The sequence below is a fragment of the Ictidomys tridecemlineatus genome, chromosome 4 (assembly GCF_052094955.1).
Source record: "Ictidomys tridecemlineatus isolate mIctTri1 chromosome 4, mIctTri1.hap1, whole genome shotgun sequence".
Lineage (NCBI taxonomy): Eukaryota > Metazoa > Chordata > Mammalia > Rodentia > Sciuridae > Ictidomys > Ictidomys tridecemlineatus.
Window position 1 is genome coordinate 96,505,682 of NC_135480.1, and position 18,835 is coordinate 96,524,516.

General features: G+C 40.2%; 1 protein-coding gene and 1 long non-coding RNA gene across 29 annotated transcripts in view; one reads left to right on the forward strand and one right to left on the reverse strand.

The window, feature by feature from the left end:
- Ncam1 (neural cell adhesion molecule 1) overlaps positions 1 to 18,835 on the forward strand; it is a 293,481-nt gene that overhangs the window by 62,423 nt on the left and 212,223 nt on the right. The gene's annotated exons all lie outside the window — the stretch shown is intronic.
- Positions 1,151 to 14,004, reverse strand: LOC144377188 (uncharacterized). The gene is made up of 4 exons (XR_013437890.1): positions 13,428 to 14,004; positions 9,466 to 9,618; positions 3,038 to 3,219; positions 1,151 to 1,542 (listed from the first exon to the last, which is right to left on the reverse strand). It is a non-coding gene; the product is annotated as an uncharacterized LOC144377188 (long non-coding RNA).

Below are 18,835 nucleotides of genomic sequence, written 5' to 3' on the forward strand. Positions count from 1 at the left end.
ATGACATCCTTAAGTCAGGGCAACTTGTCATCCACTCTTCAGCTTTGAATTTTAGCTGGAACTTGGCGCAAACAGGCAAATTCCCATTCTATAGTCATTCATACATGTGGTAAGTTTCCTCCCCTAGATATTTTTTGACCCTGTAGTTCACCTTCTCACCTCTTTTTGTAGTCTCTTCTTAGTTCATCGTTGGCTTCATCCTGTGATTGTTGAACAGGTCTACTTGTTAATGTGTATTATCCTCAAAGTCTTGGGTCTGGAAAAGGTTACTATGAGCGGAAGAGTCCCAAGCTTACATATTCTCTAGATACAGTCTAGCGGACGGTTTTTTAAACCTCAACATGTTTTGACAAGTGGTTTGCAAAAATAATATAACAATATATGCATTTGTTTTACCTCATTATGCTTTGTATTTTCACATTAAAACTGGGATTATAAAACTACAGTCTTATGGTATGGCGAAAAAAGGAAACAATTGGTGCGGGGGGGGGGGGTGGGGGTGGGGGTGGGGGGGGGTTAGGTGCTACTTGTGTTTTGCTTAAGGGCTACTGGAGAGAATCTGAAATTATTTACTTCCACTTTTTGCCTAAAAATGCACTGCATTGTGAAGGTTATCTTGGAGCTCTTCATGAGCTGCTTTCTAAACAAATGTAAATGAGCTGCTGCTAGGTGGAAGGTGCTTTTAAGAACCTTAAGTAATCGCTTCAAATACTCTGTTCTTCTGGACCATCCGTCCATTTGCCATGCATAGACCATTAGGGAGAGCCTTGGAACCAATCTTGAAATAATTTAGAATCTCACTGGTGATAAATGGCCAACATCTTCCAGACTGTTCATCATTAGTTTGGGGGGGGCGGGAAAAAGCTTTCCCTGGTTGAAAATGGCTTTGTCATTTAAATGTTTGACAGTTTACTATGCAGATCACTGGAATTAAATGCTTTGCCCAACTAACAGATTCATTTAGATATTTAGATATTTCCCCAAACATTTTTCATCAGGATTTGTTAAGAACATTGAATTGTACTAGACGTTTTAAGAGATAGAAAATAAATGGAAGCAAGCTCTTGCCCATGTGTTGGGTTAGAGTTTGTTAGTTATTATATATAACTTGAGAACAGCTATAACAACAGCTGTATGTATTTATCCCTCTCTTCCATATTATTTGCTGAGCATCTACATATATGTTATTGCTGGGTTTCTGGTCTCGTGACTAAAAGGCTCAGGGGTCACTCCAGTTAAATTGGGCTAATTAGACTGCGCAAAATAACCACACAAGAGACACAAATACCTTTTTCTTTGGGGTCGCTGTGACGGCTCCTCTGACCTTAAGGGTCCCCAGAAAGAGAGAGAGCGAGAGCACGTGCTGACCCCTTTTATTGAGGAGAAGCTATTCAAATGAGTCAAGGGGTCAGGTTTCATGGGGCTGAGTCTATCTTCATGATGTCCACTGTCAGCAGGTTGACTGACACCTGGGTAGGCCACACCCAAGGGCACAGTAAGAGGAAGGGACACACACAAGGCACTTCCATGGAAGATTCTATCCTAAATAGGGCAAAGGGTGATATTACAAAGGAACAGGTGAGCATAGCTTCACTCATGGGGCTGTAGCAAGACACACCCATGCACGAGACACCAACCTTTGGACCCAAGAAGGGTGGGGAAAGCTCTGCCACATATCTGTGACTAAGCAACTCAGTACCCAGCTGGGGAGTGTGACCCAGTCACGTGCAAGGTTGGTCTCCCACATGTTATGCACCCTTAAAAGTGATGGGACAACAGTGGCAAACTGTAAGTTAGACTGTGTTCTCAAAGAGCTGTCACTCAGATTGGAGAAGAATGAGGTGGAAAGGTACATGAGCGAATGAATCAAGAAATGAATGAATGAATGAATGAATAGGCCTATGAAGAAAATAAAATGCTCTATCCTATAAGGAGTAAGTGAGCAGAGGACTAAGGGTCAGAGAAGGCCCTTTCTGATAATGGAAAGGAGACAAGGATAATAGAAAAGAGCCAGCAATGAGAGGAGAGGAGGAGACGGAGAATGAGTGAGTTGTAGATTAGGATGAGTTGGCTGCTCCTTTAGGGCAACTTTTGTGAGTAGTTCTGTAGCTGTGCCCACACTGCGCGTCTGGTACAGTCTGCATATATTTCCGAGTGGGCCGCCCTCATCAGTTAATGCTTAGTGAACCGTCAGCAAATATTTATGGAGAGCCTGCTGCGCTCAAGAACCCTTATTAGGTGCAGAGCTCTGAATTATGAGCTACAAGGACTTTCAAAAGATAGTATTCTATGCTTTCAGGGAAATATTTCAAAAGAATTACAAATTAATTTGAGAAACTCCAGAGCCACCTTAGAGGAGCACTATAATTCCAGGTAGAGAATACAAAGCCACGAGATTAAACCAGATGGGCAGTCATTTTCTTTCTCATTACTCCACTAATAGGAATTGTGAAATGGTCAAAGGCACATGTCTACAGCCTACTGAGACCACAGTGGACCTAGAAAGAAGATAACTTAGGAGTTAATAATGATTTTTATTGACTATTTTCTTCTCCATTTTTCTTGAAACAACTGATGTCTCTGACCTATATAGAGAGGTGCCTACTTTCTTGAGTGCCTTGTAACAATGTAGGAGTGATCAGAGAGGGGGACCTGTGGCAACAGGCTTCCTTTCGTGGTAGTGGCATCCTTGAGGATGCAGATGGGGAATAATCAATATGTTATTTTGGAAAAATAAGAAATGAACAGATTTTGTGTAAAGTTTCAACAGTGACCTCGAAAGATGCTGGACACTTTGAAGGTGCTTGTGTGGATGAACACTTTGTATAGGAGAGAGCACAGCTCGGCACCCAGCCAGACAAATGAATAAATGCCTTATCATCTGGTAGCCTGTGTTTACTCATCTTTAAGGTCATCATAGTCATGACGACAACTAGCATTTATTAAGCACCTGATAGGCACTTAGCTTTCAATGTAGCCATGCTAAGTCCCATTTGTATAACTGGAAAAACAGACTCAGAGTGAGTAGGCAACTTACCCTCATCACTTGTTCAGTAGAGGGCAGAGCTGGTCTCCTCTCCACATGGCTCAGCCTCTAAGCCTTGCAGACTTCTTAGAAAGATGAGCACTAATGACTGCCAAATGCTGTCAAGACTGATGGGAGTGGCACCCCGATGGTGTTTTCCATTTACACCTGTGTACCGAGGTCATCTGGAGATCCTGCATGAACACAGGGAACAATTTGGTATGGCAGAATTTAATTTTGTGCCATACAAAATTAAATATTAAAATTATTGACAGCCTCTTCCACTTTTACTTTACACACACACACACACACACACACACACACACACACACACACACTGGAAATGTGTGTTTGTTTTCCAAATGAAGAAAACAAATTTGCGGTCTTAAAGATTATATAAAACATGTCAATGCAGCACGTAGGGGAAATAACTAAAAGGTAACTGAGTAGAACTAGAGGTGTAGGAGTTTAAAATATTCATGTCTCATCTAATAGATATCATCAACAACAATGATGCTTTGCAAGCCCAGTACCATTCTGACACCAGGAGTTCCCTTGTAGGAGTGGGAGCTGCTGCTCAATATCAGGTTAATTTTGGTCTGCCTCATGACCTTGAAGAAGATATCATGGATTTTAATTCTCATAATCATTGTTCCATCTCCAACAAGGACCTGCTGAATGTTAAATCAATGGTGTAGGTAAGGCACTGGCATAAAAGTTGATCTCAAACAACTGCTTTTGGCATTTAATTATTATTGTGGTGAATTTTCACTGTGGTGTAAAAGTTGTCTCACCCCAGACTGTTGAATCTAGGAAATTATTAGACAAGACCTTCTAGATAACCCAACACCTGAATCATATGACTTCAGAGAGCTAACTTTCTAGGAGCGACTTGAATTTCTTTAATAAGATTACATTTCAATGTAAAGTCATTTGACTGGTACTTTTGACATTCTTGGTCTTGATACTAATGTAGTTTACCAGAAACTGACTACATAGATTTATGTAGAATAGAATGGGAGGCCCCTTTCAGTATTGGACTCAGAGGACATGAATCACATGGGTGTGAAAGGCAATTTCCCATAGTGAATAGATGCATCATTTATTCCTAAATCACCAGGAGATGGGGCTTTAATTTGTACCAAACCAAATCTATGAATTAATGTTTCCTACAAAGTTGTCTGCAGATAACTTGGATTTCTTGTCAAATCATGTCTACATTTCTCATTTGCTATAGATTATAGTATTCTAATATTACCTAATAAACCTAGCAAGTGTATATCACATTTTAAGCAATTCACTGTCAATGCTTTTTGCTATCTGAGGGTGATGTTTCCTCTCAAAATTATTTGGGCAGTTACTCAAACTGGACATTTTAGTGTACTTTATGCAAAACTATTAAGAGAAATAAAATGGCATAATAATTGCTTAGATTATTTACTTTAAATCAACTTATTTTTTCCTGTTTACTCAGCAACATGTAATATAGTTTCTTTAGCTAATATCTAAAATTATCACTATAGTTCAGAAAATGATACTTCTTAAATATTACTGGCAAACACAAGTTCTAAGCATTATGCGGTGAACTCTTTTTTCTCTTTTTTCCACATTTTTTTAATTGGTGTGTTTTAGTTGAATATGAATTTGTTGTTGTACATGCACATAATACATAATATAAAAATATAATTTGGCCAATATCATTCCTCAATTCTTCTCCCTCCTTCTCGACCTCCCACTCCCTGGTCCCTCTCCTTTGTGATCTCCCTTTGATTTTCATGAGATACTCACCCCCACGTTTCTTTTCCTTTTTGCTCTCTAGCTTCTACATTTGAGAAAATATGGGACCCTTGACCTTCTGAATTGGGCTTATTTAGCTTAACATGATAGTCTCAAGTTCCATCCATTTTCCTGCAAACGACCCAATTTCATTTTTCTTTATGGCTAAATAAAACTCCATTGTGTATGTATACCACATTTCTTACTCATTCTTCCATTGATGGAAAGCTAGGCTCAATCCATAGTTTGGCTATTGTGAATTGTGCTGCTATAAACATGGGTATGCATGTATCATTGTAGTAGGATAACATTTATTCTTTAGGATAAGTACTGATGAGTGGTATATCTGGGTTATATGGTGGTTCCATGCCCAATCTTTTGAGGAAATGAGGTGAACTCTTAATCCCAGTGAGTTGAGACATGAGCAGACCTGATGTTGCCCCTGAAGCATAGAAATCCTGAGTATACCTTTTCTGTGACTAAGGTAAATCAAAAAAGGCAGTGTTTTGGGGGTATGAAAAATAAAACTTGTGCCTGTGACAGTAATCACAAGATTGGTAGATAATTAATAACTCCAGGTGCTTGGAACTTATTTGGGGATGGGCTTCAATAAAATGAGGGAGAAAATCAAGAAAGAAGGTGCAGTATTCAGGGAGATGTGTCTGTCTCCAGAGGGTGAAGGGAAGTCTTAGGGCAATAACAGGATGAAAGAGGACCCAATTCAGGTGAGAGTGGAATTCAGGACTCCTGAAAAGTGTTCTGTGGGAGAAGGGGCCTTTGGTTTATAGAATAGCAGATGCGATTGAAAAACATTAAATTGTAACAGATGAATAAAGTAAGGTAAAAGATGACAACTAGATCTCTATAAGCTTTGTAAAAACCTATAGCAGAAAAGAAATTAATTTTAAAAATTAGTTTAACAATTAAATTTTTAATAATATTATAGTTTAAAAAATAATAATTGTAGTAATCAATTTAAAGTAGTACTTTACTTTGAACAGTACAGCTCTTATGTACTCATAATAGTGTGAGATTTACTAATTTACACACAAAAAGAATATACCGAGGAAATGAGGGTGGTATAAGAAAATGAATCTTTGCCTATTGTGGCATAAAGTTAAAAGATACTCTCTGAAACTGATAAATCAAGAAATATCCATTTCTTGTTAGAGGTGTGGAGATAACTCCAGAAGATAATTAAACTTGATGATAGGGAATAGGAATGAGACTAACAAGGGACAGGTTAGGGCTCTGCTGCTTTCTAACATATGGCTTCCTGCTGACCTTTTTGATTATTTAAGTACTTTGCATGTATTGATTTAGTGGAACAGTTCATTAAAAACAATGTTGTGGTTTTTAAAATGTTGGATAAACTGAACTGGTGATGTTGATGGAAGAAAAACTTTGCTCACCTTATTAAGGATGTTTGACTCTAGCCTGACTTTCCTGTGGGAAAATTATACGCACTATCTCATGTAATTCTCACAGTGACTCAGGTATTGTAGGAAATATGGGCTGGGGACCCAAAGAGGCTAGCTTTGCAGGTTACTAGCAGGTTACACAGCATGCAGCTGTGTGCCTCACGGACTGGTGTCATTATCTTTATCTGACACTTTGTAGGCTCAGAAGCTCTATGACCTTAGGTACATTCTTTAAACTTTCTGTACCTCAATTTCTTACACTGATAGGAGAAGTACCTGACAAAATCTCTTAGTGGAGGCTGTAGCACCATGCCTGGATGGTAAGCTCTTTTAAGTAAACTGTTGTGTGTCAGTCATAATATGACCAGATGCTTGACTTAATTTCCATCTTCACTATAAGATTAAAATAATAATTTCAGATTACCCAAGTATACAGTGTTGGGATGTACATCAGAAGTATGCATTGGAAGTTCTCTCAGATCTGTGCTCTGAGAAACAAGGAAGGAAGAACATCATGCACAGACCCTCTGAAACATGGTCCCTTCCTGATTAAAATGGTGTCTTTCATTGATGGTTAATACTGAATATCTTATAAGTAAATATAAGGCATTTTGTTCTTTTGTTTGGTTTTTGAGGAAGTTATCAGTCTCACTGGAGACCAGACAGATCTGCAGCTATTTGGTTAAGCATTAAATTCAGTTGTACATTGGGTATATCACTAGGTTTCCAGATCTTGTTAAGGTACAAGGAAATCCCTTTATCCTTTGTTATACAAAGTGGTACTTGAACTCTTGCAATGTATTTTCCACTTGATATTGCAAAAGAGAAAGTTTAGCTAATCCTTATTCAACTAGGGATTTGAAGTGTGAAGCAAGAGCAAATGAAATAATTTTATTGGCCCCATTGTGCAGCTGAAATTTGTGAAAAACCTCACCTAGACATCTAAGGAAGTCATAGCTAGCATTTTTATGCCTCCTTTGCATGAAGCACTTTGACATGCACTGTCTCATGTAATTCTCTTAATCTGCTATAACAGTCAGTCCTTGTGTGTTTCAATAGTTGTGTTTTTGTCAAGTCACCAACACTGACTGAGTCAAGGCCACCTCGTCACTCTGGGGAATAACAGTGTTAGATTCCTGTGAACCCTTAGTCACAATATTTATGTCAATTGATCTAACATAATCTTGTTTTATGTGTGTTTCATTGAAAGACACCTTATTTAACATATTTGTTGATTCATTAATGTTGACCAGCTGATGACCAACAGCGTGACTAATTGGTGACTGAATTAAGTTTGTCTAATATGTATTTTCTTGATAAGGCTCATCACAGATTTATCACACTTAGGAACACTAGAAAGTACTTCAGTACTACCTCGGGGGCCATTTTAGACAGCAAAGTCACTAACAGAAAGCTCAGAAATGGGAGGGGGAAGTAGTATCAAATATATGGTAAAAGGGATGCTTTTAAGGCAGACTTCTTCCTTGTTGACTTTAGCTATGAAAACGGGCTTTGAGTAGTGCTGTGCATGTGACCAAGTCAGCATCGCAAGTGTTGACTTAAGGTTAAAATGAATTTTAGAGACTAGGCTAATTCGTAGATGTAGAATCTGCCAATAATGCGTGTATTATCATCTTTTATTGTAATAAATTAAAAACAAAATCTTAACCTAAGTGACTTGCCTAACTTCCTTGAAAGTAATAGATGCAAACACTAGTTTCTATACTTTCTGCATTTGCTTGGTCCTGGTAAACTGTAGGAATGCAGGAGCGCAGCAGAATCCCTAGTCCTACCTCATTCAGGGATTAACTGCTCTGTCCCCTGCATCTTGTCAGCTGACCTGCCCATAAGAAGGAGACTGTAGAGGGCCTTTTGGGAAGTTTTAGAGACAAGACCTGGATGTGGTTTACCTCCCTTCCATCCACATACCTTTGGACCTCCTTAACCACAAGGGAGGCTGGGAAATATTCTTTTCCTACCTGCCAAAGCAGGAAAAGGAGCTGAGTTTGATGACTATAATAGCATTTACTTCCTTGCAGGAGGACATGACATTTTTATGCCATTTATGTTCCCTTATGGCATTTTTCTGTATCCATTTAAGAGGTATGAGAAACATATACAGCTTCTACCTGTTGGGATTCGGTGGAAGAAAACAGGGGAAGTTGAGGTTTTGTTCTCTGTGCAGTAAAAGCTTGCTGTGTGTCAGGGAAAAAGAGCTGGTTATTTTCTTATACTTAGCTGGGTATTTCAACAGAGTGTTTTCCAAAATTAAAAGAGTTTTCCAAATGAAACGACTTGATTTAAAATTAAAATAGATACAGAGATTCATTTCTTTCCCCTTCAGTAAATTTTCTGCAGGCAGGTTTTTGCCTCCCGTAATTGAAGGCAACCATAATAACGAATTTGATTGCGTGGCTTTTTACTATTACTTCTGAGGTAATTGCCAGATTGGCACACACAGTAATTTGTATGTGAGAGGTGATCAGATGTGAACATTTCCATTCAATCATCTCCCCGGAATTCAGACACATCACTGCTTCTGGCTTCAGAATTAGGACCAGTAATTGTAGCTCTGGGATGAGCGGCGCATCTGAAATAGTCTGTTTCATGTGTGATCAGTAACATTCTCGAACTTGCTTTGGGAGGCAGAGCTGAGCAGATTCCTGCCCTACTCTCAGTACCTACAGTAGCAGCAGCAATAGTAACACTAATCACGGTCATAGCCATGGTGTTAGTAATACTAGTAGTAAGAGTATAGTGTGTTCTTGTGGTAGTAGCAGAAGCAGCAGCAGTTGTTATTTTGGAAATTTAGCAGAAAATGTACAGATGGAGGTGGGGATGGGAGGGCCCCCAGCTTCAGGATGTTCAAAAGATGGCTGAGAGATTAGGATGAAAATTTAGAAGCTTCTCACTTTTGATTTCAACTCTAAATTTGGTACTGTTTAAATTTACCCTTCAGTAGTAGGGGACACATATTTTTCCACACATATTACTCTGTGAAGAGAACAGTGGTTATTCTCTGGATAATGGAAAAGCGCATGTGAATTAAAGGTGACCAAGCCATATGACTGTGGGTCTGTTCTCCCTTCAGGAGCTGTCTTGATAAAGGGATATGTTTTCCCAGCTTCCTCACGCATCTTGAGAAAGTATGTATTCTGAGAGATCACCACTTTTGTTATTAGCCTTGTAATTTTTTTTTTAATTCATGTAATATTAACTACTTAAGATGCCACCTACACTTACCCAGGTTAAAGAATGATCATGATGCATTTGACATTTGTAACTTCCTTCTTTCCATTATGAATATGTGTCCTTTGGCCTCTCCTTGTCTCGTGGCAGAATCCTCTAGTTTCTAATTGATGAAGATGGAGAAATGGGCTTGTGTTCAATCTGTCCCTGAAATATAATTAGGAAACATGTCTTTGTATTCTTTTTTTTGTTATTTGAGGGTTTTACCATTATAAAAAGTGCTTCAATCCTCCTGCTTGTACTTAGTTAATGTGCATTTATTGAACATCCTGTGTGTTCACAGCATTTTTTCCAAATTTTATTTTAATTTGTTATATATGACAGCAGAAAGCATTTCAATTCATAGTACACATATATAGCATAATTTTTCATATCTCTGATTGTACACAACGTAGTCACACCATTTGTGTCTTCATACATGTACTTAGGGTAATGATTCCATCTCATTCCTCTGCCTTTTTTACCCTCAAGCTCCCTCACTTCCCCCTTCTATTCCTCTCATGCTTCCCCGCAATCCCCATTATGAATCAGCATTCTTATATCAGAGAAAACATTCTGCATTTGGTTTTTTGAGATTGGCTTACTTCACTTAGCATTATATTCTCCAACTGCATCCATTTACCTGCAAATGCCATGATTTTATTCCCTTTTAATGCTGAGTAATATTCTATTATGTTCACAGCATTGTAACAAGCACTCCTAGTAGATATTCCAGAAATGGCTCTAAGAAATCAATCCTATGTACATGGTAGGAATAGTTAAAAAGTTGTTTCCTATGGTATCTCCTATTGTTTTAGACATATTTTGTTGGATATCACTGAACATTCATAGATAGAAAAACTACTGAACTTGCAATTTATTCTGATATCTTTTAGATTTGGCCTAGTTCCTTTGAGGCTTGGGCCTTATGGCTATCCTGATTTACATGATGGATAAGCTGTCTTTTATTGTGTGCTATTGACAAGAAAGGAGAATTAACCTCAAAACCAAGGTGATAATCAGACTCCAGTGTAACTCACGCATGTGTTGGGGGTGGGGGGCAGTTTCTTCTGCTGTCTATTTGCCCAGCTGTGTGCAGGTAACATCATGTGGGTAGCTGGGTGAGGAAATCCATCTCTTAGGGATTCGACCTAGAGACACAATAGAATTTTCTTTTCCACATTCACTTACGCTTGAAGGCCTGGGGTCTGGTTGTGCAGCTCAGTGGTTGAACATGTGTTTAGTATGGGTGGCCCTGGGTTCAATCCCTAGCACAACAAACCAAAGCAAAACAGCCCCCAAAGCCTAAAATCCTAAAGGCCTTGTTGTAGCCTAGTGTTCAAGATGTAAAACACATTAATGGACCAGCTGAGGGGAGTCTCAAGACTCACCATGACACTTACAGCTTTATTAAGAAAGGAAGTCACTTAAAAGTTGTAAGAAATAAGCATCCAGCCGAATTCCAAAAGTAAGATAATTTATCTGTACATATGAATTGCTTGTGAGGTTTTGAGGTTCTTTCTTTTCTCCTTCTTGCTCATCTTTTTTATTGGCTCTGGTTTCTGTAGACCTGGAAGATGTGTGATTGGGTGGTGGTTGCAATCTGTTCACATCTTATGGTGTATGGTGGGAGAGATGATGAAGATAAAATATCGTTTTAATATTCTTTTTTCCTTAGTTGTCAGCAGCTTTAGGGATTTGCAAATAGCTTGTGGTTTATAAATATTAAATAAGGGATTCATTATTGGAAAGCATTGATGGGACTAGCCAAACCCAGGACCCAAGTGATTTAAGCCATTGTGATGCCATTTATAAAGAAAAATTCAGGGCTGAAAAATAGTTTCTGTTTTCTTTAACCATTTAAGAATGCACGGGAAATATTCTGTTATAAGGAAAAAGTGTAGGGCCCATGCTAAGAACACCCTGTTGATAATCTTCAATTTCAGGACTCTCCAACCATTTTTATAGTAGAGAAAGCAATGTTAACAATACCACATTTACCTTGGGGTCGTGGTGATCAGACTTTTTAATTCTCTGAGTTTGCGGAGACAAGAAAATGAAACAGTGAGACATGATGAAGGTAATCTGATAATATAACTATCAAGGAAACTATACTCTTTACTGTGTGAGAGACTTGGAAACACCTTTAGACCTTTCAGTGGGCATACACCTTGTCTAATTCCATAAATGCAGTGATTGCTGGTTTGGTAAGTTTGGTTATGTATTTTTCCCCCTTTGATTCTTCTTAGTTTTTATGCACAAGCAGCCATCCCCACACTCCCCAAGTGCTCAGCCCCTGGGGATGTTTAGTTTAAAGCCCCTGCGCTTCAGTTTGGGAGTCCTCATCTGCCTGGCATCTACCGCTTCTTGCTTTCTATTCTCTAGCACCTTTCCCTTCTCCTCCCAGCTCAACTGTAGAACCACCGCTCTCCCTTTCCAAGGCTAGCTTTGTCTGCCCTTCTTCCTTGTCAGGGCAGCCCCTGATTGTTCTCAGCCAGTCCAACCTGGCAGCTTTCCCTCTGTCTTGCGCACCTGGCTCTATACTCTGCATCTGCCGCCCTGAAGCACTGCCTTGCACTTCCTCCCCCTTGGCCTCTGCCTGCTTCTTCCTTCTTCCCTTTATCCTTCGCCATCCACCTCTGTCCCCTTTGCTTTAGAGCTGACCTCCCTCCATGGATCCCTTCTGGGTCTCTCAGTCTTCCTGATGTTTTAGGGTTCATCTTTATTGCCTGCTCACGTTATTTGGTACTTTTAACCACTTATTTCTTTTGGAACCCACTTCCTTTAGGGCTTTTGGCTATAATCACAGCCCTCGCTGTCCTTACCGTCTTTCTACTTGTTAACTATCCCCCTAAGCCCTACAAACCTTGGTAGGAAATCGAAACTATACAGAGAGGCCCAGATTTCAGGATCTTTTTGCAGTGTCTCTGTGTACCCCAAGGGTACTTGCATCTAAGATGAAAAACGACAGGTTTTAATAATTTACCCAAAGCCAATTAATGAATAAGCAATAGAGACCAAACTAGAACCTTGCTGACTCCCAGCCCAGAGTGTTTTAAGATGCTTTGTCAGGACCACATTTCTGGTTTCTATGACTCTTGTCTTCCTCCCAACCATAAATACGGGCTTCGTACTATTCTTGCCTTTCCCCTGTGCTTTTTCCTTTCCTCCTTTCATGTACTCATGCTTTTACCATCTAATTAATATGACTCCAGATTAGACCCTGAATTTAAAAATGAGGCAGTTGAAGCTCAGAACAGTTATGTGAATTACTCAGAGTGATACAGGGAGGAAAAGAAGAGCTCTGGCCTTGTGAATTCGAAATCCTTTGCTCACACATGGCTGCCCACGGTGTGCCTCCTCTTATCCTAGGGCTGCATTCTCTATTGCCTTCCTCTCTTCTCCCACAACAGTAATAAAATAGAGAAACCAAAATGCAAACCTATAGCAGCTTCATGCTTGTGCTGGTAGGAAACTTCTCGGCCACAGGGAGCCTGTCTTGGTCATCTCTGAGTCCCTTGCCAGCCCAGTATCTGTTACAGGGAAGGAGTTTATTTAGCAAGTGCTATGGGTTTGGGTTGAATGGTTCAGAGTTCGGTTTTCCCCTCACTCAACCAAATTTAAAACCTTGCAATTGCCTGACCTTGCTCGTTCTGTTCTAACAGTACATTGAACAGGTGAATCCTGTGTATCTTTCCTTTACCAATGCCTCAGTTATTTCTACACTGCTCTCTATTTCTGCACCAAACACACATGCTCTTTTTGACCTAGCCCTGCAGTGTCTCTGTGGCTTCCTCCCTGGTCCCCAGCCTGCTAGCCTCTGGCTCCTCTAGTGCCAGATAAATTACCCTAAAACATAGCTCTCTTCCTAGACTCACACTTTTTTTCTTAGAGTGTTTGGGAATTTTAGAGACTGTCTGGCCCAGCCTACCTCCAAGAAAAGAAAATAGTCAAACATAGTCCCGAGACAGACTCACCCCTGCCAGTGTGGGCACCAGTCACGACTTGGGGCTTCCTGACCTCCACCAGGTCTCCGGGCTCTGCATCACTCCCATCTTGCCATTCCCTCCATGTGAGACCTTCGCTGGTCCTCCTGGGCCTGCCCAGCAGCCCACGTTCTTCTTCTCCATGACCCGGTTTCAGCAAGCTGTTCCAATGTTCGAATGATCTTTCCCTAATCCCTCAATCTATGATCTAGCCAAAGTCTGCTGCTTGCCATTCTCTCAACATGTTCCCTGCTTTCCTGCCTCCTTGTCCTTTTGAGGTAATTCTCTCTGTACAGAATCCCTTCATTGCCCTTCACTTCTGCTAAAATCTCTCTGGTCCTCCTCTAGTTGAAAAGGAAGGGTCTTTCTCATCTCAGAGCTCACAGCCCTTTGCTTCTCTGCTCCAGATTTACTTTGGTCTGCCTGGCCTTGTGATTATTTTATGCTCATCTTCTCTTCCTGCTAATTCTAAGCATCTTTAGAGCAGGGAAGAGTTGTATCTCATTTACCCCTGCATCCTGCTCCATCCAGCACAGTGGACTGGCCTGGCTTGGGTAGGTCCCTGTTCGGTGACTAGATAGTTGGAAACTTGACAGGAAGACAGTGCTGGGGAAAGCTCTGACCAGCTTTATGGGAGCATCGGACTTCAAGTCATTCTCCAAAGAACTACGGGGTCTGGCCTCATTATATGTCATAAAGATGCTGAAGGGGAAAGTGCTCTCTTCTCTGTCATTTCTTGCCACCTGTCCCATGGCAGTTGCTGAGTATTTGAGTGATGAGACTGTTTCCTCAAGGGATGAAAAACCAGTCTTCTTTCAGGGTCATACCTCATGTCGCTGGCTCTAACGTCCTGGAGGGCAGAGGGTATTTATGTCCTGGGATGTGGTGTTAGATTTGACCAGTACTGTGGACCCAGTGAGCTGCATGGCCGTCTCTGGGGTGCAGATTTCCCCTCACTTATGTAAATGCTTGTCAGTTTTTCTGATGGATTTACATGGAAACTCCCTGATTTAAAAAACAAAACAACAACAAAAAAATATGTTCCATGTCTGTTGACCTTTGGGTGTTAAGTGACATGAGTGGAATATATGTGAGGTGGCAACAATAAATTAGGTTTGATAGGTTGTATTGTTCATATTTGTTTTTGCATTTGGTAAATATGGGCTAACATGAGCTTGATTTTCCTGGAAGAACTGCTTCTGCTGTTCTCTCCTTCTCCCCTTACCTCTTCATATGCTGCAGAGAATGTGCTGGAGATGAAAGCTGACATTGCTCTTATCTGTGTCAGGAGAGATGATGAAAGATATAATTGGCCTTCACCAAAATTTATTGCTCCTCAACAGTTGGATCCCAGCAACTTGCACTATGTCTGTATATAGCCAATAATTGAATGTTTTCATTCATTTTCTTCAGTCATCTCAAGGACCAAATTAACCAGAAAAGTTGTATAATTCAATTACTGAGCAAACAAAAAAAAGCAGACCAATTACCTATCATTTGCTTTTTGAGCCTTAGGAATATAGTCTAGATGCAAGGTATAAGTTGAAATGTACAGTTTTATAGACAGATCCTGGGAAATGCTAGTTTACAGAGTGTTATTTGTTTTGAGTCTAGACTTTAGGCCACCACTGTCGAATAGAAATAAAATGTGAGTTTCATATGTATTTAACATTTTTCTACTAGCCATATTAAAAAATAAAAATATAGCTAAAATTAACCTTAGTAATATATTTTCCTTAACCCATCCTATCAGAAGTTCTATCATTTTGATTTGAAATTGGCATTTTAAAACTATTGTTGAGATATTTTACTTCTCCATCATCATTACTGAGTCTTTGGAATACTGCATGTATTTTACATCCGAGTTGAGATTGTCTGCATTTTCAGGGGCACAGGGATCACACAGGTCTGCTGACTACCACAGTGGACAGCACATGTCTAGGCTGGTTGAGATGTAATAGAGAAAGAAAAAAGTACAGGAACAATTGTACCATTACTTGTAAAAAAAAGGTCAATGAACTTTTTCAGTAATAAATAGTAATCTATTTATAGTATATAAATAGTAAATCTTCAGATTTCAGGGGTCATATAGTCTAGGTTGCTCTGCTGTTGTAGCACAAAAGTAGCTACAGACAATGCATAAACAAATAGAAATGGCTGTGTCCCAATAAAACTTTATTTACAAAGGCAGGTGGTGGGTGAATTTGGCTTCTGGTTTGTCTACTCTGTTTTTAACTTTTAAACACATTGCTGTATCATATAAATCAAAATAATTTCTGCTGGGAATTCTTGTTTTTATGTTGGTTAATTCTGTTTGTATTTAGAAACTGTGAATATAGCAAATGATGAGCTCTGTAGTTGATTTCCTTTTTTTTTTATAAAACAATTGGTAATTCTCACTTTGTCATAAGTGTTGTTTGTTGGTTGGTCTAGAAACTGAAAATGTTTTTATATCACTATTGATTGCAACTTTTCTCTCTTTTTTTCCCACCTCCCACTCCTCATCCCTTCTGGCTGGAATAATATTTCTGGGTGTTTGGCTATCATGTTTCTACTCATATTATCCTGTTAAAACAGGTAAGATCTTATCTTCCTTTTTGAATTATGATTCTTCCTAATGTTAAATATTTTAAAAAATACCATGATAAAGGTCTTATACAATTATTTTAAATTATTTCTAGCTACATTGGTATAGATATTAGTATAGAATAAAAGATGGATTTCAATCAACTGGGTATATCCTCTTAAAAATTTTATAAATCATGGCTTACACTTAAAAAAATAAAAAAGTAGATGGATACAGGATTATACTTAGTTTTCCATTTTCAATTTGGATATGAGACTATCATAAACCCTTACATGCTTTTATGTGTATTAATGGGATTATGTTAAAAAGCAAAACAAAACCCTTTTTGCATCAAGAGTGCTGGAGATGTCTCTCTGTGTCATGGCACTGGGGAGTGTGCCAGCATGTTCTGTGAAGCCGGGAGGGTGATAGGACCATTGATCATTTGGTAATATCATGGCAGAAGCTCTCTTTAGATATGTTTTGACTCCTTGGTATGAACCAGTTTTAGACCTGCTCATCAGGATGTAACGGGAACATTTAAAGAAGATAGAAACATCTTTAAATCTCTTCTTGTTATGGCATTTTAAAATTGTGTCTTTGGAAAACAAAAACCCATTTTAAGATTTGCTCTTCCCCATTTAAAACAACAACATCTCTGGAACCCCTCTGGGGTGGGTTCTGCCTGGTCCCACTGCCCCTCTCCTGGATGGGTGATCTGATGGTGATCTGCTGCAGTGATTTAGTGACCCACTGAACACAGGTAGAGACCCTGCCCCCAGGAGGCCCTTGCTACTCTCCACCGCCCTGTGCCTAAAGAAAACCCTCAGAAAAACTCCCTCAGCTTTCCTCTCCATCCCCAAGTGGCCCTTTCCCCCAGTACACCTTCCTCTTTCTGATTTCAAGGGGAAACGAGGCCCCTCAGCATCTGAACCTTGCCGTTGTCTCTTGCATCTGCCTCCTCTGGACCTCGTGTCATCTGCTGAGCCTCCTCCTGGAGATCTTTTCTCTGCCAGCAGACGTCTGACTGCAGCCCACATACATCACAGGGCTTCCTGAGCCCTAGAGACAGACCTCTGTCTCCCTTCCTGTCTCCTCGCACTCCTCTTCCTTCTTCCTTACCACTTGCCTCTGAAGAGACATTGTCCTCATCTCCATCCTCACTCACTCCCTGCAGGCCACCTACAGTCTTCTTACTGGTCAAGTTGTCCAGGTCATGAGTCCAGTGTCCCCTCCTCATGTCTGACCCCACCACTGTGCCATGGTACTCCCTTCCTCCCTCACCCCCCTCACTGTGGTCCCCTCTGATTGCCTTCTCCCTTCTGACCACCCCTTCCTTTTGGTCTTCTCTGAGGTAGGTATTCTGGAAGGATCTGCTTTTGATGTCTCCTGCTGTCCCTTGGAAAGCTGTCTTCATGGCTTTAGGGTGTCCATCTGTATGAACAATGAGCCCGTCCCCAGCTCTGCTCTAGCCTGTGCTTCACATTTCCCAGCCTGCTCAATAACTTTGAATTTGATATGTCCCGAATAGCATCACCCTCTTTCCCCTCTCTTTTGGACCACCATCATTCTTTCACTCTCCTCCTCACCTGTCACATCTGTCACTTGTGAGGCCTACCTCTGCCTGCCTTTTCCATCCCTCAGCCTTGGGCGCTCTCTGTGGGATCACTGACGTACCCTTCTCCCACTGGCCCTGTGACCTGCTCCTCTCAGATTAATCTTCAAAAAGCATAACTCTAATTCCTTTATTTTCCTGCTTTAAAAATCTTCCTTGACTCCTTATTATTTTTTGATACCTTAGAACATTTAGCGCCTGACATATATAGTAAGTGCTCAGTAAATGTCAGGTATTTTCCTCCTCTGCTTCTCCATTTTCTTCTGTATTCTCACGTCCTCATTTTGCCATTTTAAAGCCTTCTGTGATCTGGGCCAACCATCTTTTCTACTTTATTTCCCATCAGTGGAACTAGAACAGGAACTGGGGAACTCCAATTGACTTCTGCAGGTGACTGTAACCCAGGGTGAAAAATGGGAAACTGTAGGAAATGAAACTGGCCAGGGGAACAGGGGACAATCCAGGGAGGGAGCTTTTCTTGGGATTTTGAACTTTATCCTGTAGGTGTTATGAAGGGTTTCAGATAGAGGCATGGTATGCATGTGTGCCAACTAATAGAGACCATCACTCATCTGACTCATTATGTCCCCTCCCCTGTTACTCTTGAAATCCTTGGAAGGTGGATTTGGAGTCCTAGCTTTTCTGCAAAGCCTTCTGTTATCTTCATAGCTCCACTTCCAAGGCTCCATGTTGCCATGATCACTTTCAACTTCCCATCTTGTGGATGTCTCCTGTGTCCACAGCACAGGTCCCTCTCCAGCTCACAGGGTCCATATCTAACCCAGGGGCAGCATGGTGCCATGCATTTAGCAGGTGCCCTGCAGGGGGTTGTAGAAATTTAAATGCGAACTAGATGTTTTTGAGCATTTGCCATGTTGTGAGATTTCACAGAAGGTTTATTCAGTATCACTATTTCTAGTGATATTTTTATTATAATATTTAGTCAAACTTAATAAAATCTAACTAAACAAAACTAGGCTTTGCTGGGTCAATTAGAGACCTACCAAGTCTGAATAGTTTTATTCCCAACTGATTCCTTCCTTTCTACCTGCTCTTTTCCATGCCTATCTATCTCAGACTATTATCTGAACAGCTTTGAACTCATAACCTCTTGAGAACATGGTCACGTACCAGGTGATACCTACTAACCTTTACTTAGCTTTTCAGAAAGAATAAAATTGCAATTCCTTTTTAGCTATTTATTTTATTGTACTGTCC